The sequence below is a fragment of the Oreochromis niloticus genome, linkage group LG15 (assembly GCF_001858045.2).
Source record: "Oreochromis niloticus isolate F11D_XX linkage group LG15, O_niloticus_UMD_NMBU, whole genome shotgun sequence".
NCBI lineage: Eukaryota > Metazoa > Chordata > Actinopteri > Cichliformes > Cichlidae > Oreochromis > Oreochromis niloticus.
Window position 1 is genome coordinate 5,604,148 of NC_031980.2, and position 25,453 is coordinate 5,629,600.

Below are 25,453 nucleotides of genomic sequence, written 5' to 3' on the forward strand. Positions count from 1 at the left end.
AAGCCTCGTCAGCCCTATTATTTGTTTCCTCTCTGTGCTGTCTCACTGTGCAAATTTAAGCTGATGCCTCGGGGAATGGAAGGAGGTCTGAGCTGGTCCTTTTATAGGAGAAAATGGAGTTCACAAAAACCAGCTGACATTTAAATTCTCTGAGGATCAGAGGATAGATACAATAAGAGTAAAACTTTAGACTAGAACTTTCATTAGCAGACAGCATTTTTATTCAGCAAGGTATTTGATGGGTTTAAAAGCCAGTTGCTTAGAAGTATTAAATTGGAGGTCAAATGGCAATTTCACTCCACTGCTGGTTTTTATATGCAATACATACAGAATAATAGTGCAGGACTGAGTTTCCTAGACACAGTCGACATTTTCAGTTCTAAATATCATCATATTTCTGTAAAAGCTAAGTGAATACTATTGTCCACAGAACCTTAAATTGTATTTTCTCCACTTAATGACAATTCTCCACATTATTAAATAAAAGTGAAGATGCTGTAATTAATAAATTGAAAGGCTATTGTGACTATTACAGCCCATTGATTTCCTTTATTTTATTTGACAGTTTACTGTGTTTATAAGTTAATATTCTCTTTTTAAACCTTCCCATGTCTTCTATGCCTCATCAAATGATATTTCAAATTAAAATAGCACCACTGGCATGTTTGTATTCTTTTTCATACTGATAGTCTTCATTATTAACCACAATTTATTTTCCATTCTCTTCCTGTTATTGTACTTTTTTAAATGAAAGCTTTTGAGCTACGTTAATACAGTCTGTGTCTATTAGTGATAATGTAGGAGTTAGCAAAGACCACAAGTTTCACACATGGCTCTGTGGTCCATGCTAGTAGGAGTATAAAGCATTTCAATGAGCTGCCTCAGACAGCTTATACCTGTTTGAAAAAGAGTGAAAAGAAATGTCTGCAGCTTTCAAAAGACTAATCCTGCAACACCACCTTGTTTTTTTTCCACACTGAATTCAGGCAAATGAAAGCCTCTGGGCTGACATTTTGTTCAGCTCTACTACTGATTTTTTTTTTGGTGCGTATGAAGGAAATTCGCTTCTTTAAAAAACTTTTTGTAGTCGGTTTTCGCTTAATGATTCTGAGCAGGTTGTTCTTTTTTGAAAAGATATTGCAAGTGCCATGTTTTTCTTTTTTTCCTTTTTCTTTGTTTCCATTTTAGCTTCTTTCAATTCCTGCTGCTGGCTATTCCAAAATCGCCTTTTCTAACCCTTTATCTTGCCATTCTTACTCTATAAAGCTCCAATTCTTTACGTGACAGCTTATGTTATTGTCTTAACATGCTTTTACCTGATAACCTGGAATAACCTGCTACTATCTCTTTATTACCTCACACAATGTGCCATTGTTTTCATCCTCTGTTTCCCCAGATTATTAAGAACTATTAACAAACACACTGTGGTAATAAAGATATGAACATGGTCAGCAACAACACTCGGGTAGGCTTTGGTTTCTGAATGTTGTTCAGTTGGTTTTAAGGAGACGAAAGTGCTCAAAGACAATCAAAACAAACAAATATTTTTTACATTCTTCTATTGTCCAATTCTAGTGAAACAGTGTCTCACTTTCCTGTTCTCAGATGACAGGAAGTGCACCCAGTGTCATTTTCTGCTGCTGTAGTCAATCTGCTTCAATCTGTGTCGCACACTCAGAAATGCTCTTCTGCATACCTTGGTTGTAAAGAGTGGTTATTTGAGTTATTGTTTTCTTCAGATCAGCTTGAAGCAATATTACCATTCTCCTCTGATCACTAGCATCATCAAGACTGCTCCCAACAAACACAGAGGTTTACATCAGCGCTGTAACTTGCACTGTTTTATCAGCCGATTCACACCATAACCAAGGTTTGCCTCTTATCTGTATTTTATTTTATTTTATTTAATAATGGTACAGTACTCTGTTTTTGGTAACCATTGTCCTTGATGTAAATATGTAAAAATTGTGTATGTTTCTCTTCTGTGTCTTGTGTACTGTTTGTTTGTATATGTGTCTTTCTTGCTGCTGTTACACCCAAATTTCCCTTTGTGGGACAATTAAATTATTATTCTATTCTATCAACAAGGCATTTTCAGCCAGACAACTGCTGCTCACTCCTTTCTCCTCTTCTGACTACTCTTTTTAAATCCTAAAGATGGTTGTGTGGGAAAAATTTGAATAGCTAAGCAGTTTCTGAAATAATCAGCAGGGATTGGAATTGATAAGAATTTAGTGATTCTGCTTCTATTATCGATATCACTTATCTGTTCGATTCCTATCGATTCTCTTTGGGTTCTCGTTGGCTTTGAGAGTCACTGCAACATACCAAAGACGTTACTTTAAATGCATGCTGTGTGGTCAAATGTTTGTGCATGTTGGAGGTATTTCTGCTCTTTGTTGTGATCACTGTTGGGGTCATTGCTAAAAAAAAAAAAAAAGTAATTTATACACACATTACACAGAACACTTAATTACTCCCAGTAAAAAGTAATTTGCAAACAGCACAAAGAAAAGGTGAAAACCATCACAAATAGTTCTACTATTACTTTAAGTTTCTACTTTAAAACAAGAACAGGTTTAAGCACATTAAGTAAGTAAGGCTTAAATTGTCTTTGGGTCTGGCTGTTGGGCTGGCTTAGCATTAGCATTCTGTCTGTGCAGGTGCTTGCAAAGACCAAAAGTGCAAATGCAGTTGTTTCTGATATGAATGTAGTTTACACTTTACCATCATGCTCTTGTCTTTTTGCGTAATAAAAATAAAAGTTATGTCCATATCACTATTTTTCCTTCACGAGCTCAAGTGGATCCAGCTACACAAGCAGACTAACAATTCCAAGGAAGTGAACTACTGAATAAGTATTTCATATTTTTTCAGAAAGTGTGTTCAATACCTTTCCTTCTCTCATTTCTAATTGTTACACATAACTTATGGACATATGGATTGTTTTATTTGTGTGTGTGTATTGCAGGGATTGTTACCAGCATCTGGTGAGAATCTCATGTCAATAGCACCTTTAGAAACATATGGACTTTGAAAATTGGTGACGTGATCAATACTTCTTTTACCTGCTGTATGTTACACGTCAAGTGTAACATACAACTTCCCATGAGTTCCTACCTGCTGTGACTGCAAAAAACATAATCCAAAAAAGAAGACTTTATGCTTCTTCTTGACATAAACTTAAACCTACTTGCATTTTGCTTTCATAAGTGGAAGAAGGACTGCCACTTTCATTCAATTTTACACTCAAATTTTAAACTATTTACAGTATATGAAACTGCTGGTGTAACAAATTTATGAGAAATCGCTTCTGAGATCTTTTATTGCATTAATTTCTTCACTGATTCCTGCATGTTTTTCTTCATTATATTTTAAGTCAAAATTATAGACAAACACAATCTGAATTAAAATAATTGCACACACACACAGACCCGGTATTTCTCATTTCCTTATTGAACAAACTGACTCATTATCAGTATTTCACCATTAGTATTTCTCATGTCTTGATTGAAAAGCCCTTTTCAAGTCAAGCCAAAGCATATCAATTGATATAAGGTCAGGATTCTGACTTGGCCATTCCAACACATGCATTTTTTTCTGTTTCAATCACTCTGCTGTGATTGACTTATGTGCTTTGGGCAATTGCCTTATTGCACCCAGACATCTCCTAAGCTCCAGGTCATGAACTGCAGTCATAATATTTTCCCAATGCCCCTGTTTTATTATTAAATTTGTTCTTCCCTCAATGAATACAAGCCCAGAGATAGCAAAGCAGCCCCAAATAACGATAAACATGGTCAGGATGGGGAAACCATGAACAGATGGTATGAGGGTTGCTCTTGGTGCATACTACCTTATTTATATCATACCATCATACAATTCCTATTCAGTGTATTTCATAAAGTGTGAGCATAACCAAAGATTTCATCAAGTTGTAGACAGTTGGCAGGTCTTTTATATTACCTTTGAATTTTTTCATCATTTTCAAGACACTGAAAATTGTGCTTTTGGGATGATCATTACAGGGCACCTACTCCTGGGGAGACAAGAAAAAGCAACAATCTTATTGTTTTATTTCTTTTATTTAGGACTGATGAACACTTAGATTTCATGACAAGCTTTTCCAACTTTGTTCATCTCTATGATGCTGCTGTTCTTGTGGAAGTTATAATTGAGGCACAGGTCACAAAAATCTGTCTTTTTAAGAAGAGCAGACTTTGCAAGTGACTACATTTAAATGCTTCTATCAGCCTTATTTGCTAAATTACCATATCCGACTATCCTGAAATGACAAATTATTAGGTGTCAGTGCAACAATATCGTTATTTTCATGGGCTCCATAGAAATATTTTGCTGCAGCATGGTGGGAAAAGAACATTCACAGAGATCTGAGCACCTGACCCTGAATAGAGTAGAGTAGTTACAGTTGTTGCTATGCAGGTTTATCAAACACAGCCAGGTAGCCAGTGACACACACAGAAACACACACACTTTAAAGGAGCTTAATGATATCCTTGATAGATACACAATATCATATAAAAAGTGAGCTGGGGGGGCGGGCGCAATTAAATGGAAAAACGCTTCTATCCTGAACTAATGATGCAAGCAGGGGAAGAAATTGGAGGATATAATATAAATATGCTAGGGAAAATGCATGATCACATTTTCATGGCATTCAACAAAGAAAACAAAAGATAAGAAAACACTCTTGTTTTGGGTTATTTGGGTTTTCTTAATTCCAGGTCGAGGTCCAGCATAATTCGCATTCACATGTATGTTATGGCTGCCACAGTCAGACAAAAGATTGAAATCTCTTGCATAACTTCAGTTGTCTTTGATAACAGAAAATTTTCCAGAAAAGTGTTTATGTATTTAAGAACTAACATTATGATTAATATTTAATTTTTTTTACAGCTGAGACTGTATCTTCAGCAGTGTTGAGAAGGTTACTTTTAAAATGTATTCCACTACAGATTACAGATTACACGGCCCAAAATGTAGTTTGTAAGGTATTTCATTAAGTTACTCAATGTGAGTAACGTATTCTGAAAACTTTGGATTACTTGATATATAGTCATGCTTTTTACAACTATTTAAATATACTATTGCTGTGTGATTTATTACTATTACTGAAAGCTACTCACCACTGAGCTAACATTGTTAGCTGGCGTTAGCTGAGGTTAGTTCATAGACTGCAGACTGTTAGATTTGATGGACAGCATTAACAACCTGCTAGCTGCAAATAATCATGTGCAGTCCTGAAAGCAATATCTACTAGATTTTTAAATCTTAATCTAAAATGAGTAACAGGTGGGTGGACATTAGGTAAGGCTGCACTTTTTGCCGTGATCTCGTATAGGAAACTATTTCTGTATCAGTAATATGTTTTCTTTCTGTCTGCTTTCAGAACTGCACATGATTATTTGCAGCTAGCAGGTTGTAATGCAGCCTTCAGTAATAGTAATAAATCACACAGCAATAGTACATTAAAGATGCTGAAGTGGCACATAACCCAGCTAGCTACCACAACTAAAACAAGGTAGTTGCAGTAGGCTAACGTTAGTTTTTAAAAAATAACTTACTTCCAGATGTTTCTTTAGGTTAGAGGTGGAGTCTTTTGACGCTGAGAGCAGCTTGGTTGCTGGCAACAAGGGTTTGCATTAGTGATGTGCGGATCGATACTGAAATATCGATTCCTCCGATACCAGTCATTTATGTTCTAGAATCGATTCTGATATTAAAATATCGATATTTTAGTAGTTTAGGGTAGATTTGTAGTTTATCATTAACAGGAGCACAGTGGAAAGAAACTATATCATTCAGATTGTCTACATTGGAAGGAACTACTTCCTCTTCCGCCTTTCATAGTCATGTGCGAAATATGGCTGTATAAATGTGTCCAGTCCCTTGGCGTGCGCACTCACAACAATGAGCTGAGCATAAATGGAGTCATGTGCGGCGTATTTTACCTCCACAAACAGCCGAGGCGTGGTTTGCAATACATGTGGCAAGACAGTGAGGTGTTGTGGCAACATCACTAACCTTGTCAAATACCTCACAGTAAATCATATCACAGAATATGACTAGGGATGGGTACCGGTATCTGACATCGGTTCTGACATAAACGGTAGTAACCAGACCGAAACGCAGCGCACATTTCGGTGCTTTATTTCGGTGTTTTTTTTTTCCTGAGATGTCATACACTTTGGATTCTAGCCAATCATTTTACCTTTGCAAGCGTAGTAGGCGGGCCCAGGTACGTACGTTCTTTTAGAGCAGAGCTACAGATTAAAAATGCCCAAGGCAAAGCGGTCAAAGTCTGGCTGTACTTCACAGCAAAAGATGCAAACTCAGCAGCCTGCAACAAGTGCTTTAAGGTGATACTGTGCAAAGGAGGTAACACCTTGAATCTGATGAAACACCTGGCGATGCATAGCATTTTGTTAAAAGCCGAGAAATGCACCGTATTTGGTAGCTTGCTGCGAGACCTCACACCGAGCACATCTACTGTGGGTGGGTTGCCTGCTATCGGACCCGGAGTTAGCAACATCCACCAAGAACCCGAAGAGTAGAGTCCTGGCCCCTAGCCCTGTCAGTGTAGCAGAAATGATGACGGATGATGATGGCAGCAGCAGCCGTTCTTCTCTGCGTGAGTAGCTTAATGTTGTCAGTGTGTAATTAACGTTGAGTATGCTAACCACATTATTACATTAATGCATGTAAGGTGAACTAGCAAACACCGTCGTAGTTACATGCGGCTGTCTTCTTGTTTGATGGCAGATACTCCCTTCACCCTGGCCAAAAAGGCTAAAATGACCAAAGAAAAAGTGGGAAACAGCTAAACATGAGAGGGTTTTGGACAAAGTTGGTGTTTTTTCCATTGTTTAAGCACTGCTTCCAGCCAAGAGTGATACCATATATCCCCTATAGCTGCAGAAAAGGCTAACATGGTTATCTTTTTTCAAAAAACAACTAAACATGAGAGGTTTTTGGACAAAGTGTGTGTTCTCTATTCTTTAAGCACCGGTTTGAGCACCGTTTAAGCACCGGCACCGTTTCAAAAGTACCGGTTTGGTACTGATATCAGATAAAACCTAAACGATACCCATCCCTAAATATGACGAGCGTACGTTGAGGCGAACTGAAGAGGAGGAGAGGAGAGGGACAGGTGCTGCTAGGGCGAAACCGATGTCTCTCACAGAGTCCTTTAGTGCTGCAGGCAGGAAACGTTTTCAAATAGCGCACAACTTCAGTTTTTTTATTTCTATATGATAATTCTGCATTGTCAAGCGATAAGAACAAGTAGTCTAATGCCCTGTAATCATTATGAAGCTATAATTTGAGATACAATAAATAAAATAAATAAAATACGTTTTTTTTTTACAAAGTATCGGTATCGGATCAGTATCGTCGATACCACCCTGAATTTTACTTGGTATCTGATCGGAAGGGAAATCATTGGTATCGCACATCACTAGTTTGCATTGCATGGTCAGATTTCGCCCATCCTTTTCTTCTTCAAAAGTGAAGTGGTGTCGGGATTTCCAAATAAGAAATGCATTTCTGCTCGTGCACTCATCCACCAACGTTACCAGGATGCTTACATTAGAGCCTCTTATTGTTTGGGTTTCTGGCAATGCGTGGAATTACTAAAATTAGAGAGGGGATAGAGAGGGGATAGCTTAACATATGAAACAGGTAAAGGTATTTCAACAAATTAACTGGATTCTAATTATCACCTATTTAAAGGATAACTATAACGGAATGTTACTCATATTATGCATTTTAAATACGTTACGCCGGTATATGTATTCTGTTACTCCCCAACACTGATCTTCAGTTACAGTTAATCTGGATGGCTGATTGTTGAGGAAGAGGGCTTCGGCAGTCTACAACAGCATATTGAGAAATACTCACTTTTTCTGCAGTGCCAATACTAAGAGAGGTTAAGTGAGAAAGAACAATATCTCTGAGGGATCTAAATGAGCCATCCATCTATCCTCTTCTACTTATTCAATCCAGGGTCACAGCGGGCTGGAGCCTTGCCATAGGGCGAGAGGTGGGGTACACCCTGGGCATGTTGCCAGCCTGTTGCAGGGCTAACACAGAGCAATAGACAACCATTTGCATTCAAATTCACACCTATGGGCCATTTACAATCATCAATTTACCTAACCTCACTAAGTGCATGGCTTTACACTGTGGGAGGAAGCCCACAGAGTACCCATAGACATGAACAAACTTCACACAGAAAGGCCCTTTCTCTGTGAAACCAGGACCTTCTAGCCACTGTACTGTCCCGAACCACTGATATAAAATAGCAAATGGTTGTAAAATAGCAGATTCAGCCCCACTATCCACCCCTTGCAAACTGTGACTGGAGGCTTTAATTAACCCCAACATGCATGGTAGCCATTACTGCAACAACAGGCTCACAGGCAACTAAACTGATGAACTGCTTCAGTTTATCTCTTACCATCTCTTTTAATTCTCTATGTGTCTGTCACATCTCAAATTATTCTTTTTTTAAAAAACTGGTTTTATTCTCATGGGATGTTATTTTACTGTCTGGTAGGCTGTTGTCTCTGCAGCCTGCAGGAAAAAAATCTGATGGATAATAAATAAAATGTTAACATCAAAGATGCTACTACCTAAAATCAAAACACCTCAGTTAAAATTATTGAACTTGCAGCATAAAAGAATAGATGACATACCAACAATCAGTGGAGGGAAAGCTTCCAGGAAACTAGAACCCACAGGCAATTTCTACAAAAGCACGAGTAGCATCAATTAGCAACAATGTAAAAAATTCAAACGGAGGCAGCGGGGGTATAAACAAGAATCCTACCAGTGACAGCTGTGAAAGTCAGGTCAGCATATATCAGGAGAGCAAGAGAGATGCTAAGATGGCAGCTACTAATAAGGTGACCACAAAATGCAACTGGCCACTGATAAAACGATTAAGCAATGATACACTGAACAAAATATTTATTCTGCTAAACAAGGAAAGTTGTTCAGTCGTTTAATTAGCTGGAAACTGTGATTGATCGGTCTGGTGCAACGCCCTGAACACCTGTTTTACCCAGAATATATCTGCCCACCAGTTAGTCTGCTGCTTAGCAACAACAAATTAGCTTCACTATTTTTGGAGTGCAAAAGTAGATTTAAAGTTTGTTATCAATTTAATGATGTTGTTCAGTGTAGCATCATAGTGACACATAATGAGAGTATACCTCTTATGGTCCTAAGGCTTTGCTCAATTGTATTTAAGATTCTTGGCAGTATATTTAAGGTTCTGATCTCTCTCTCTCTTGTTTTAATTTCTGTTTTGTTTATTATTCATGTATATTATGATTTTTTTCTTTTATTATTGTTGTGATATCGAATATTTGGTTCTTGAAGTTAATTTTGGCTGCTCCCTTATTCATAAAGGGACACCACAGCGGGTAGTAGTTAGGCGCATTTTTTATGCTGAATACTTGTGTAACATGAGGCTTCGTTATGTGGTTCTGAATATCTCCGAACTATTAGAAACAGCAAGATGGAGACGGATAACTTTCTTAGCAGTACCTTAACTCTCTGCACACCTCAACAACAAAAGCACTTCCTGTGTACAGCCCTTATGATACTTCACTGGCCACTCAAAAGTCAGGAAATCCTATACTCAGATAAATGCAGGAAAACCAACTAGGTAGATTCAACACGTACTTATTACTGTTTTGAAAGTGCATGTGTAACTATTCAGATATGTAAACATGTAATTATCAAAACATGTAACCACCTAATGGGTGTATAAATAGCTCTATAACCCTCATAAACACCTCTTTTGTGTATCAAATAACTATAAATTTACTTCTACACTTTACACATGTAGCAGTCTCCCCAGCATTTGTCTATTTGTGCCCCTTACCTATTTGTCTTGGCCCCCTGTGTTCCTTTGTCTGACATCTTGCTAAGTGTTTATGCAAATGGAGGTGTGCAGTAAAAGTGATGTCACAACTACTGGCATGTGCTGTGCTATGGTAGATGCTGATACAGTCTCACTACTTTAGGTTTACGTTTGGATTTGAGGGGAGTTATTATGTCCTGTTACTGTGTGTCTTCACACATCAAACTGATTGAAGCTAAATGGAGTGAACAGTAATACATAAAAAAAATAATCTTCTTGGTGTGTTCATCAGTGGTGTTTATTGCATTTCATTTTAAGCCCTATACTCAGGGCTGAAAGTGGGCTGCAGTGATCTGGAATGGTGTTTTTAGTGCAGATGTCTATAACTAGTGGTTGCAGAACTTCAGCTATTAGCTAGCACTACAGGAGAGGAGCGTGCATGAGGAGAGAAACAGTTTTTAAGTGGCGGGTAATTTCAAATGCAACATTTCTGGGATCAACAAATATCAGCAAACACAACAGATTTTGTTACACAATGTGTCTGCTAGCTAAATGTATAGCTGCTGTATTTCCAAAAGAAAGTATGTGACATAACATTAATCAGTGTTGGAGAAAGCTTTGAGAAAGAAAGGACAGGAGAAAAAGAAAAGATTATTTTTAATGGTAAGCAGTGCTTAGTGACACACAGAGAAGTGGAAATGAAGTGTTTTTTGAACAGATAGTTGATCTGTACATGTGTTGCTGTCTTTATCATATTGTGAAATATCCTGCAAAACGATTTTTTTATGCAGGTTGAACAGATCAGTGTCCAATGTTGTGGTGAATTTATAGCATGTACTATACTGGACTTGAGCAGCTGTCGTGTTCATCGTCAATGTAAGGTAACATCAAAGGACATCAAATTGAATTGAAGCTAATGATGCTGATTAGATTCTCTCACTAAATTCTACCTAAGTTTGTCCTGCCAAGGGGTTGGAAATCAGCCATGATAGCTAATGCAACATCTGCTTATATTTTTATTGAATTTAGTTGGCTCAATTTACAAAGAGCAGTAGCACAGGTCAGGTCATTACAGTTTTTACACAAAATCCGCTGGAGGTCACAAAAAATCATTGTGAGTTATTTCTAAGTGATTCTTTAACGTGCACAGCATCATCTTTATAATGGTACTAATGTGACATGAGGTTCAGTTAGCTTTGAACAAAAATAGCTGGTAGAAATGGTCTGCTTTTTACACTCGTGCTTTTTTCAATTTTTTACAAGTTAATTTTGAGAAATTAACTGGAATCAGTACTTTTACTAGAGCATTTTTAGCACAAGTATATTTACTTGTACTTTTTAAATTCTGTTTCCCTTGTCCTGTCCAGCGGTGTAGCAACCAGAATTGTTGTGTGAAGGCCAAAACAGATCTGCCAAACAGATCTCCTCCTGCAAAAGCTTTGCAAGATCCCGCAAAAGTTTTTCATTTAATTCCAAGCACTTCCAGGTCAGTACTGAGACCTTGGAAATAACCAGGGCTGGACTGGTAATTTGGCATGCCAGGCATTATCCCGGTGGGCTGACGCACTTTTGGGCCGATGGGTCAATTGAAGGGCTCCTGTGAAACTGGCCATACAGCAATGACAGCAGCCTATTTGTTCATTTTCATTATCAACACTGTATTGCTCAACCATACTTTTCCTGTGGAAGAAGGAAGCAAAAGGTGGTGGTAAAAAATTTTTTAAAAAAAAGAAACTAAAAATAACTGCAGCAAAATGTGTAAAATTAACCACCGTCAACACTAATACCAGCAACAACCAGTAACAACTCCTCACAGTCACATCAGGATGCAGTTTCAGTATCAGCAATCAAACAAAATGAAATACATTTATTTATTTATTTATTTATTTATTATAACAGTCATGATGTGCCACCTGGACGGAAAATTTCAAGGCCAAATTTTTCTCCCAGTCCAAGCTTCAAAACAACCATAGCTCACCTGTGGTAGAAATTCATAGATTTTTAGTTTGAGCTTGGCCTAAACAAGGAAGACATTAAATGAGTGCTTTGCAGTGCGCACAGGTTTTATATAAGTGACAGACATCTGAAGAGACTTCTTGGTGTAAAGGGACACACTCATCTCAAGGCATACTCTGACCTGGTGGTTTTGGTTGAATTCATTGGCAACCAGCTGCAGTACTCTGGACAGCTTCACAGGTACCGATGGTAGTACAATAAATGAAGGGGGAAAAATCTTTCTCAGTATCTCACAAAACTTTTGCAGGATATTGCAAAAGTTTTTGTTTTTTTCTCCAATATCCCTTGGGGGCTCAGTATAAGAGTGATGGACATGTGAGATAAAGTGTATTCACTATGGTTGGGGTGAAGAGATCGCCATGCATTGCAAAGTCCATAAATCGCTAGTGTACTGTTTAACTATATTTGTGGAATGCCTATTCCACTGAATTCCAGCTGTACTGAGCCTGTCTATCCCTTCATTTAGTCCAGAGTTGATGTCACCCCCAAGGACAAGTGAGTAACACATGTGTTCAGAGAGTGCAATAAAAAAAAGCATTGAAGAATGAGGGGTCATCAACTTTTGAGCTATATACACTGACAATACATAACTTTGTTGTGTATTAATAATTTAATTATTAGAAATCTACCCTCTGAGTCTATAACTGTACTAGTGTGAGTGTAGCAAGTGTTGAACTCTGCATTTGACGCTCAACTGAGTAAGAAAAAAAAATGTGTGTCATTGTGCCATGCAGATGAAATATTTATTATGTAAAGATTGAAGGTGCAGAAACAGAAAAAAAGAAAAGTTCATCTAGGTTTGGGGTAAAACTGAGTGAAAAATGTAACGAACAGGCCATAATCTTAGAGAAAAGTTGTGAGGGAAAAGAAAAACATGCAACGGGGCAAGAGGGAGGGATGAACGAGAAAACTTGATAAAAGACAAGAACGTTGTAACCAACACCTTTACGCTGCAGAGACTGACAGTAATTTATCTTTTATGATGTCACATTCAATTATGAATTAACATAAATAAGCTAGTTAGATAATAGAGGAAGAGGAGGAGAAGAAAAAAACACATTGTGGATGTTTACCTGGAGTGGTGTTAACACAAACAGGGAGTGGTGCTAAGGTCACAGTAGAGCCAGTCCACAACAGTGACAGCACAGGGAACTTTCTGAATAAAGCTGCACCGGACAGGGAACAGGACCTTGCTTCTTTCGATCTCTTTGGGGAACTGCTCGTTTACGCTAAAGTCCATTCCTTTCAGCTCTTTCCACAACTCTTCCCCTGCTCCTTCTGCTTGAAATGTTCAAATTTGGAGACAATAGGGCATGGCATTCGGGAACCAGGTCTCCTGGCTCCCAGGTAAAGGATGTGCTAGAAGGTGATGTTCATCATGGTGAGTTTTGATGAAGGTTTTACTTCTGTGTAACTTCTGGTAACTTCTGTGGCGTCTTCAGCAGATTCTGGGTTATCTGAAAACCCCAGGTTATGCTACGGGCCTGGAAATCACTCATAGTCTCTTTTATTTTTTTATTTTCTGTACTGAGCTGGGTCACGTCTCAGTTAGAGACTTGACCGAGTCCCGTAGCGAGGCTTTCAGCAGCGAGTGTTTCTGCCTGCTGTTGGCTGAATTCCAAAGATAGCTTTAGGGATTGGGATTGCCGGTGTAGAATTTCAACCAGAGACAATCTTGTGTCGAAGCTAGACAATTGCTTAGTGACTGAGTTTAGGATGTCTGCAAAGTCTTTGCTGGGCAGCAGTGTTGTTCCGGGGGAGTCTGCCGGGAGACATGTTCTTGGGTGGGGAAGAGGAACTCTGGGCCTTCTCCATGACTATAGCGTTAAAGCACCACTCTATGTATTCCTGGAGAGAGTCCAGATTTTCATTGCTGTTCTCCAGGGTGCTGGAAATGACTATGCAGATATGTTTTTTTCTTTGTTAATTGTTTTATGTAATTTTAAGCTTCCAAAAGTGTTTGTTTAATTCTGAGCAACAATTCAGTTTTTTCTCCCAAGTTTCTGGTGTCTGAAGCAGAGAATGTGTGTATTTTTGCCACATTTCCCGCCCTGAGTCTGTGGTGATTATTGTTGGGTTTTATTTTATCAATTTATTTTCTTTGTTACAGCATCTTTCATTGAGTAGAAATCTCCAGTGAAATGTTCTCATGTTATGAGACAGTATAAATGGTGGGGGTTGTGATGATGACACGGTGCATGACAAAACTGATCAGGTGTGTGTTCTGTTCTACTAGCTGCAATTCGAGCAGTGTAAAAGAGACTTAGCAGGACATTAGAAAAAAGTATACCAACATTTTTATATTTTTTGCATCCCCATTTGAATATGCTACATATGATATGATATGATATAGGATATATCTATGCACATATTGTGCTGCTGTATCAGCTCGGCTTTATTCATGACATTAATAAGGCATGGCTTAATAGCTTGCACATATAAAATTAATTCACCCAGCAGTAAATCTATAGTGCATTTAAAACATGCTGTAAATAAAAGAATCAGTAAAAATGTGGTGTTTTCCATGTGATTTAAGGTGACCATAAAGCCATAAGGTTTATGGTCACCTTAAATCACATGAGGAAGCAAAAGATATAAAAATGTTTCTATACTTTATTCTAATCTCCTGCTAAGTCTCTTTTACTAGAACTGAACACACACTAAGAATATTCAATTGAGAAAATGAATTCATTTTGATCTGGCAACAATCTAAAGCATTTTCCACGTCTTCTTTATTAGGCTTTGCAAGAGTAAGCTTCAGTAAGTGTATCCAGCTTAAAGTTTCAGAAGTCTAATGTGCAGCTGTCATAAAAACGGAAGTGCAGAGAATGCACTCAATATTCAAATAATTAACTCATATGACTAGAAGACGTTTTTTGTTTTTGAAGCCCTTCAGTCTCAGATGCCGTCTGATGGTTATGGGGCTGCAGTCGGCACCAGTAACAGCCTTAATTTGGGTCGAGGAATAGAATAGAATGCCTGTATTGTCACTATACAGTTGTACAATGAGATACAGAATCTCACTGGAGGATCGTCCAGTGTCTTGACGGACAGCCAATTGGATCCTGCGGCTCAGTGTTAGTGAAATTTCTTTGGGTCTAACACTTGACTTTTTTGTTCCATAACCCTCAGGATCATTTAAGAAATTCCAAATGACTGTCTTCCTGCATCTCACCTCAGCAGCAATGGCGCACTGCGAGAGACCCTGCTTATGCTGTTTAACAACCTGTTCACGTTCAAAAAGGGAACGTTTTTTGCCTTTGCCATCAGAACATCATGACAGTGTGACTACCTGACACAAAATGACAATGAGTGCACATTTTTGCACAGATTTGGCCTTTTAAAGACATGTGGTCCTAAACTTTTAATCAGCTGTAAAACAGCCTGTTTCAAGCTTTGTTTTCAATAAATTGCATGCTCAAAAAACGTTTTGTCTCACTCCATATTTCTTCGTGTTGCATCTTGAAGCTCTACTTGGAACCTCATTAACAGCCAACCATGCAAAATATGAATTTTTTTTTTGCCATTTTTCAAGTGGTCTTAAACTTTTGATCAGGACTGTTTAAAATAACCTTAGTATTTTTTTTCCTTCCTTCAGAAATGTGTTCAAACGGCAACTAAGGTATGTATGACATTGGAAAGATAATAGCTATGGAAAATAATACATGAAAGTTGCCAGCTCCTCCACTTTTATTTCTATACATACTGGGCACAGCTTCCTCCACTGACATTGAACACAGCCAAAGGATATAAAGAGTGAGGTGGAGAATCTTTTTATGTAGACATAGATTGAGGCACTGGACTAGAAAAACAACACGCCTAACCTTGGACTCTTTGCAAAGAATTATAAAAGAAAACAAAATGTGTACATGTGAGTGTTTCTTCTATGTGTGTCACTATATAAATTGAACATGAAACCATGTGTCAGCATTGTGTCAGCTGGCCATTTGTACCCGCTTTATCCCTTCCAACATGGCAATCTGGAATAAGTGACATTTGGAAGCAACACTGAAGTAAACGTGTGGGCTGTGCCATCATGCCATCATTTAACAGGCGGACAAGTGGCTGTAATTCCTACCTGCCGTGATGTATCTAAGCTGGCACTCAGACGTGCACCTGCAGAGTGCCTCTGCACCCACAGCTCTCACATCACTAGACACCAGATGGACATTAGAAATAGGAAGAAAGTACAAGGGTGACCCAAAGCTCCAACGATCCATAAGAGATTTTCAGCAGAGCATAGTCTTGGGTTACCCACTAGAGCCAAATATGCAGTATAATTGCAACGCTTGCATATCTTATCAGATAAACATATAGAGTACAGTTAAGCCATTATCCACAAGCTACAGAGGGACTTTAGAACATCACCAGTGGTGATACTGAGACTCTCTGAAGCTCATTGCTTAAGGCAAGGCTTATGAACCTGATTGCCTAGGAAATATTTGACCTGTCATGCTAGATTTCATGCTTATACCATGAACTTCACTAAAACTAGGTGATAAGAACCATACACCTTCATGACTATCTGATTCTGCACAAGAAAAAGTGGTGGTAAACTGAAAGCGCAGCAGGTCATTCATCATTCCAGCTATGTCTGAGCGCTGTCAGTTCACAGCAAATTGAATTGTTAAAGGAAAGTGACTGAGACAGACAGGCAGAAATTCTGCTTGGTGAAACATTTCATGAACCTCTCGCATATTCCAGCAAAGTTTCGAGTGGAGCATGATTGCAGGAAGATGAGAGATTGTGAACCATATCTTTGAGGTCTTGAAAATGAACAAGAATTTGAATTTATCGCTCTTTCAGATGTAAAACAGTACAATTTTCTCATTCACAGAATGCTGCCTTTCATTCTACACAATGTGGTTTTGAAATATGTTTAATCATAAAATATTATCATTTGGCTGCCACAGTCAAATTGCAGATTTCATCAGCATTAAATGCACCAGCATGTTACTGTGAATGGATGTTGTGTCGGAAGCTGTACACTGAAACAAAAATAACAGGCAAACCCCTAACAGCATGTGAAGAGTCATATTCTCTTCTTACATCTTCTATAATATTGACATTGTTATTTAACCTATTAACCATCTGCTTTATTTGTTTTTATGTTCCACAGAATAGTCTCTGTCTTGCTTTAGCTTCCAATGCATTCATATTCATGTAGCCACTATTAAAGCCTTTAACAATGAATGTAGACAGTGCAGATATATATGCCCAACAATAAAACAGGCACCTTAAAGGTGCTTGGACTGGAGCCAGTGAGTTCGAAGCACCCTAACTGCAATTCAGTTGAACAACACATTTTGGCTGTATCTATGTGGGTGGTAAAAATCTCATTTTGATACTTACTAAATCAAGAAATAGCATTTTCTGCAAATACACAGAGAACAACATTAAAGAAAAAGTGGGATGAAGTGTAGGCCGACTTTAGCATTTAAATCCCAACAATGCCAGCCAAGTTGCACTAAATATTAAGAGTGACATTAATTTAATCATCATGCAAACAAAATGTAAATCTGTCCAGTTTACCTCATGCATTTTTATGCATTATGCATTTCTATAAATTTAAATGAAATTGAAAAAAAAGCATGTTGTATTAACATAAATTAACATAAGCCTTCGCACTGTGTATACACTGTGTATACTACTGTATGTTGAAAGACAGTGTTGTCATGATAATGTTTCAGTTTCCTAGCAACAGAAAATATTGAACTCTCTTCTCCTGTCTTTGCTTTTTTTTCTTAAATGGGCACTGATGATAGCAGGACCTGCAGCAAACTAGCCTCTGATTGAAATCTGAGACTACATGACACTTCAGATGAGGGAGGGAGAACAGCATGTGTGTTTTGTGTTCTGTGGTAAAATGTGAAAAAATGTTCATTCCCCTTGCAGTCTAAGCCAGTAAAATAATTTTGCGTACTCTACAAGCTGGAAAAAATATAAATCGTATTTTTGTTATTGTTTTCTACTTCCTACAGTTTTTATGTATTTACACATGGCTTTATTAAGTGTTTAGGTTCTTCCCTTGTGTCTCTTGTGGGATTTTTTCTGAACTTTGTCTTTTATTTTGTTAATCATGTTGTTTCTGTGTCTATGCTTACTTTGCTTCCTATGATAGTCTTCCCCATGCTCATTAGTTTCACCTTGGCTCAGTGGGTTCGCTTTCTATTTATAGTTCTGTCTTTCCCCTCATTGTCACTCTGTGCATCTGTTCATACTCCTTTTAAAAAAGTGTTTTGGTTTTCTTGATAAGTGCTCTGTTTTCACATATATATATGTATGTATGTGCTTGTTTTATGTATATATTGCGTCTACATTTGGGCCCTCATCTTGATAAATCATAACACAGAGATTAAAAAAGAACAAAAAAAATCCCTGTGAGAGTAACGGGATCTTGAGAGTAATGGGTGTTTTATAATGCTGACAATGTTGTTGCGCGGTCAAGCATTTTCTTTCATTTATGAACTCACTCTTGCTCATTCAAGCCATACATGATCTAATATTTTCAGGTAGCATTTTGCTTTCAGTGCAATATAGCAAAGCAATAGATGGACATTTTGAGAAATGCATTCATTCAAAAAGTAAGTTACATTTCTCAGCTGCCCTGTGCATCAGATATCGCACGCCTTAGGTGTTGTGTGTTTTGTCTAAAGCTGTCCTGAATGTAATTTTGCCTTTCAAGGCATTGATTGTGTGTGGATGTTGTATATGCAGACAGAGCAGGTGGTGGGGTTAAGAATTTTGCATATAACCTCCCAACAAAACTGTTCATTTTCTAATTTGGTTTTTGTTGTGTTGGTGTTCATATCAATCCTTGTGTGTCTTGGTTGGTTTTTGTCTCTTTGTCACATTCACCTGTCTGATTCTTTACACCTGTTCCTTCTGAGCTCCTTGTGTATGTGTTACATTTAGTTTCTTATCATGGTAACTTGTCCAAGTGCCCCATGTCCTCACGTGACAAAGAAATAGTTTCACCTCTGCCATCATAAAGGATCTTGCATTTCCTCAAACAATTTTTTTTTCTTTTGTTATCATGAGGAGTAACTACCACAACTCCACACATGACCATAGATGCTTACTTTGACTACAAATCAACAGAAATTGTAACAGATCAAATACAATGTGATGTAGGATTTTAATAAAGTCATTTTAATAAATTTTGTGACATAAAGCAGTTTGTTTTCGCTTATTTTAACAATTTCCCATTTTAGGCATCACTGTCCACAAAAACAATGAGGCGAGTTAAATAGCCTAGGAAATCTAAATAAATAACATTGTTCCATAAGAACATAATTTGGGAGATTTTAAAGAAAAGTTAGAAAAAAAGTAAAAAGATAGAGAAGAAGAAGATAAAGTTAAAATGAGTTATATTTTTAATAAGAAAAGAAGGATTTCCAACACCTACTTGTCACTCTTACAAATGATGGCATGCAGCAAAAGTGACATCAGATCTACTGGTTGGGCTGAAGACACCAGTATACGATGATGTTGCTCTTTTACTGCCATTTCAATGGACAGATGATGATGGATCAGTACAAGAGCTCAGAGAATCTAAAGCGAGAGAGATGCTGCAACAGCTTGAAAAGATAAAATCTTTCTGGAGAAAAAAAGCTCACTTTGGTTCCTGACTTCGAGTGCTTCTACACCAGTGCCAATGGAGAGTGGCAGTGGCAGATGCCTCTACATACAACGTTGTACACCTCATACAAGAATAGTTGTACAACTCAGATCACATATTTTTTGTGCTTGCTGTATAATTACAGTAGCATTATTTTTTAATTTGAAGAATTGCTCTATTTTTCTGAATTTATGCATGTTACATTGTTGCTTTTATTTAAAGAATTTAATGTTATGCTTGATACAAGGTTCATCAAGTTGTAATTTAATCTCAGCTGGAGCGACAAATGTAGTCAAACACTGGAATCCTTATTTCTAAATCTAATTGTTTCTATTTCTATTCCGTGTATTTTGTGTTTTCTGTAATGCTTATTTTTTGCTTTCCTCCATATTGTCAGATTACATTGCTTGAGAAATGTATGAGACCACCTTTCATAAAAACACAAATATTTTAGAAATCTGTCAGAAATGTGTGAGTAAAAATGACCGAATTCATGTTTTTTACCCAAATTTGAGCCGGCAGTCTGGACGTCATAAATAATTCAAATATTACCCTCAAACTCTAAAATAAACTTTTCTTGTTTAGAAATGCAATAACTTAAGTTTGGCATCACAATCAAGTAATAGTGTGCTTTGATATTTTTTGTAAAAATTGCAAATTACACAATTAATGAATACCCTAAATGCATATATTTTAGCATTAAAAATGTAATTTTGATAAAAGAACTTATGTATACTGGTGGGGTAACCATAAAAAAAAAACATTGGAAAAAAGATTTTGATTATTACCAGCATCGTTTAGGGCAGCTGTGGCATGAACCCTACATAAGTTAGTGGTCTAATAATTTTATTCATCACTGTACTTGGATACAACTAGTTTATTGCTGACTATGGTCAACTGTTTTCTAGAGTGTATGTTGGAGATTCCAATATTGCTTTTTCCCAGTAGTTCCCTCTTCTCTTGTCTCTTACATTTTTTATTGAAGAGGTGAAATGTAAAAAAGTGCTATACAGCTAAAAATAAAACAAATAATGTATAAGTAAGTATTTTAAAATAATACACAGATATTTACAGATGTGAATGACTCTATGTGAGTCCGCCAAGTGACCACCATGTTCTCTCAAGGGAGTCCAACAAACTGCTCCATTTTCCTAAATTTCCATGGCAACCACGCATTCCATCACAGAGTGATTTTGGATAGGAGACTCAGATTCACCCTGTCTGCCATCTGTCTCTCCAATATGGAGGTTTGTTTTGTTTTTTGGGGGGTCTGTCTTTGCAAAAGAAAAAAAAACTGCCTTTGAGGTGGAAGTAGGGAGAGTAAAGTGTTGGCACTGCACCAAACAGATTTCCTTCACTTGTTTATGTAAATTATTCATGGTCTTGATGCGTTATGCATCTGGTATGGGACACAGACAAATCAAGCAGCATGGTTTCATGTTTCGAATTCATGTAAGCAGGTAGTAATTTGGCACAGCCATAGTCATAGTGAGTACTGTCTAGCACCCATTCACCAGCTATTCTGGGCACTCAGCCTAACTGAGGCTTCCATCTGAATGCAAAGATGAAGCTGTGATTGCTCCCATGTGTGGTTTGGCAAAATTTTAGATGGGTCTCTTATGCAACATTGAAGGTCATTTGAACACATTGGCTGCATTTTATAGCTCGTACAGTGCACGCAAGGTATTTTTTGTTATTATCATTATATCAGCATGTCAGGGTGTACTGTAATGAGGAAACGAATGCCAGAAAATAGCAGACAGTAATAACAAAAAGCTTTTAATTTACTGATGAGAAAAACATGAACAAAGTGAAAAAAAATCTAAACCAACATGAGGAGCAGAGGTTCAAACAAACAAACAAACAAGCAAATAAATGCTAGAACACAGAGCACAACGGGGAAGCATAACCAAAAAGACTGAGAGAACTGATTGGGGAATGACAAACAGGAGGTAATGAGATGCAAATGAAAGAAATTTACAGGTTAAAAAAACAATGAGGGCAGGGAAGGCAATTAAAGAAGGAAGTAAAGTAAGATCAAACCAAATGCCAGAGTAAAACAGGAAGCAGAAGAGCAACTGGTAAACATGAATGAACAAATTCAGGGGAAAATACAGAAGGACATCAGTTGGAAATCTGGATTCAGTTTTTTCACAAAAAACTGTATTAATATATCAGTTTCTTTGGTAGAAACCTGGGCCAGTGAAACTTGTCCTTCACGTACTTCTTGTCCCTGCTGGAGAGAAATGAAATAGAGATATGTGGTTGTTGTTTCAGGCAATCTAACAGTGGTAAACAATCTGGTCCCCTCATCCATGTGCCTTAAAGCAATAACCTCACACAGATTCATGTGTTTGAACGCGGCCTATACAGTTCTGCTGCATGGTAGTGGGACTAAGTCAGTTATTCATTCTCGGTGCATTCACTTCTTGGCTCACAGGTACTGACGCGTAGTCCCAGTACAGTGACTGTGATATTTCAGGGCTGTCCCACTGTGCAGAGAAGAGTGAGACTGCTGTCTCGTGGATATTTTTGAGTCTTTTATGCACACTCTATGTAACCTTACAATCCTGACACATAGCTTGAGAAGCTAGTTCACAATTTGTTCTTTCATGACTGTAGGGATGACCGTGATCCTGATGAAAATGCTCTTTGCTAATACTGCAAATTGCAATTATCTCCTGAAAAAGATTTAAAAACATCAATTTACTTAATTATATTTAACCCACCCACTTACACCCACTGCTTGTGCTGTTGGTGTTTTACAACAAGTGGAATATGTAGCTGTGTCTGAAAAGGGGACATTTGGAATGCAAGATTGAGTTTCCTTCAGACAATTACACAAGGGTTTTGGAAGTTGTTTTACTCACGTTTAATGATTAAAAACTGGGATATCGTATGCACACTGATGAAATGGCACTACTGTATATTCCAGTAAGTGGAATAAATGCTCTCTCTTACTTTTCTAACAAACAAAATGCAGTTTAAAGACCCCAAGCTTTGCAGCATGAATTATCACCTGTGTTCAGGAAAAAAAGTGAGGACAGCTCCTGGTCCCCAATTCATCAGACTGTCCAAATACAATTGCACAGCCGGCCTCAGATCAAGCGCGCTATTTATTAACTTGAATCTCTTGGTGTCAGGCACAACACCTCATTCATCCTACCACTCCACTGATAACATGAGCCTTTTACTCCAAGACAGCCAAATAGAGCCTCCTGTGGATGTCTGGCTCATAGAACTATGATGGCTTGCATGTTTTTTATTCTGGCTGGTTACACGTTTAAGACCTCCTACCTAGTTTTTTTCTTTTTTGAATACTGTCTCCATCAGATTGGCTAAGATTGTTAAAGTAAGGCGTAACAGAAGTTGATGCTAGACCATAAATAAAGCTGTGATAATGTTAAATCAAAGATAAATATTTAAATCATAAGCAGTGTTTCATATATGCTTAGCATTGTTAGTAGAGTTGCTGTTAAATATGTTCTTTGTTAAGTAACATTTTCTTCCTTGTGTAAGAGCAACTATTGTTTTCATAAAAGAAATAAGTTATGCGCCAAGTCTGCTCTTTTATTTCCCTCTAAAAATATTGCATCCCACACTAATGCAATTGCATAGATTTCTCCTTCTCTCCTCCTCTTCCATCTCTTGTTCATTTAATTGTTTTCTTTGTACTGATGATTTCTTATCATTTGGAAGTGTGCAATTACCTTGTTAAATGAATAGGATTTTACATTAAGCTGAAGAAATGATGCTGTTAGAAGCCATTGTGCGAGTGCTTGTAAAGAAGTAAAAGCAAAGGACAATTGACTGGTACTGTATGTATAGGTTGTGCTAAAGATGTATTTGCAAAGCATATGTGTGCACTGAAACATCCATTAATAAACATTATCTAACTCCATTGGCTTCCAAAGCACCTTTCTTCTTGGCAACCTATTCATACGTTGTTATATGGTCACTGTGTCTTTGGGTAATTCAAGACCATGAGAAAAGATGTTTTGGGAACGACTCTGTTTCATCATCATCATCATCATCTACTTTATTTTTCCATTTTATTTAGTGTCATTCTCTGAACCACAGGGTAAAAAGTTTTTAAGATTTAGCACAAAATGTCTGGGCTTCTATAGCCTGATTTTTTTTCTCTTTTTTAGCTACTGTGTATACCCAGGTAGATGCAATGATCTTAGAGTTGAAAACTTTATATCAGAAACTATGCCGAATCCTTTTTCGCAGCCAGCTTCACTTGACATCAACAAACTATCAAGAAGAAGACATGAAAACTTGCAGATTTATTCATTTAAATCCTAGTCACCCTCAGTGTTTGCTCCTTAGAGTACACTCACTGTCTGTTGCAACCTCTAGACAGCACAGTCAGTTACACTAAGACCCCAATCTACTGCTAGAGCGCACACAAAGATACTTCAAACTTTTGTTCAAAGCCGTAAACAAGGCTTACAGCAACTGTCTCCTCTTTCCTTTCTCTCCCTGTCTTGCTTTCTCTCAGTTACCAAGGATCCAAACCTGAAAGATATAAATGGAAATGTCAGCGGTGGAGCAGCTACCCAATCCTCAGCGCAGGATAATAGCCGATCTGCCGAGGAATTCCGAAGGGGCTTTGTCTCTAAACCCCACATCCTCAATTACCAACCCACCCAACAGCCCTGCTGATGGTCTCCACAGTGCAAGGACGAGCTAAGAAAAAAAGTTCAGCAACATGTATGTACTCTGCTTTCCTTGGGAATTCAAACAGAGCTGACTGTGATGTCTTGGACAGATCTGTTCAAAGAGAACGTACATGCTTGCATACATTTGTGTAAAAAGTTTATCTTAAGCTCTAACAAACTCTAAATAGCCACAAACGGCAATGACAGCATAGGGAAAAGTGTTAATATATCTTTTAAGTAGGTATACATTTAAGGTAGCACACAGCGCTTCTATTCACAAACTCATAAATTTAACAAGGAGACGTTGCTGGGTCCATTTCTGAAAAACCTATCCTTTCCTCTAAACAACATGGTAATGTAAAAGACAAAATGCAGAATTTTATCCCACAGAGCGAACAAATTCTTTCTGGGATTTTTGAGTCAAATCGAATATTTAAACTTCCCAGTGTTTTTTGGGGGGGGTGGGGGGGTGTTATGTTACACCACTACACATAAGAGATTGTGTTTTTGTTCTGTAAAGAGACTGTGTCTGTCACTCGTCTTCAGAGAGCACTGTACTCACTGCTGGCGCTTCAGAGATATATCTACTACAACAGTAAGGTTTTCATGTCACAGCTGCCTACGTGTAACACTGATGAAACATTTTGGCAAATATGCTTCACTGTGATCAGATTAAAGACGCCACCTGCCAATGTCTGTCCCCCTGATGAAAGTCTAGACCACTGTATTTTAGAGGAATATTCAGCAAAATTAGAAGGTAGTGTTCTATGCTGACATGTCATTCCCAGTGTTAATGAAAGCTGCAGGCAAAAGGAAAACCTATAAGACATGGATGTTGTTTCATGTGAACATGAGTATCTTGTGTAACTGAGAGTGTTGGAATGGTCTAATGAAGAGGAATTGTTCCTGTCGACTCGCATTAGCCCACACGCTGTAAAATGCAAGCTGTGAAATCCATCATATTGCAGGAGGTAACTATGCATAGATAATTGCATCATGTACAGAGCATTCACACAAAAGCAAATAAATGCTTTTTCGATACCAAGGAAATTCACTGGTACACAAGCTAAACATAACAGAATGCAAACCTCTTGAGCCCAATGAGTCACATGCAGGAATTTAGAATTTTTTTAAGGCGAAGATATTGTAAGCTTTTTTGTCCAGCATGTCCCTGTTGTGTTGTAATCATACTGTAATATCAAAGCCTGCAGTGCCGTGGCCTGCTGCTTTTCAAACCAGCCAAGAGCCTGCAGCAGCCTG

The 25,453-nt window shown here is 37.8% G+C and overlaps 1 long non-coding RNA gene across 2 annotated transcripts in view; it reads left to right on the forward strand.

The window, feature by feature from the left end:
- LOC102083157 (uncharacterized) overlaps window positions 1-24,658 on the forward strand; it is a 44,622-nt gene extending 19,964 nt beyond the window's left edge. For both annotated transcript variants that reach the window (XR_265897.4, XR_265896.4), the window contains exon 3: window positions 24,034-24,658. This is a non-coding gene — a long non-coding RNA (uncharacterized LOC102083157). The remainder of the gene's footprint in view (window positions 1-24,033) is intronic.
- The last annotated feature ends 795 nt before the right edge of the window (window positions 24,659-25,453 follow it).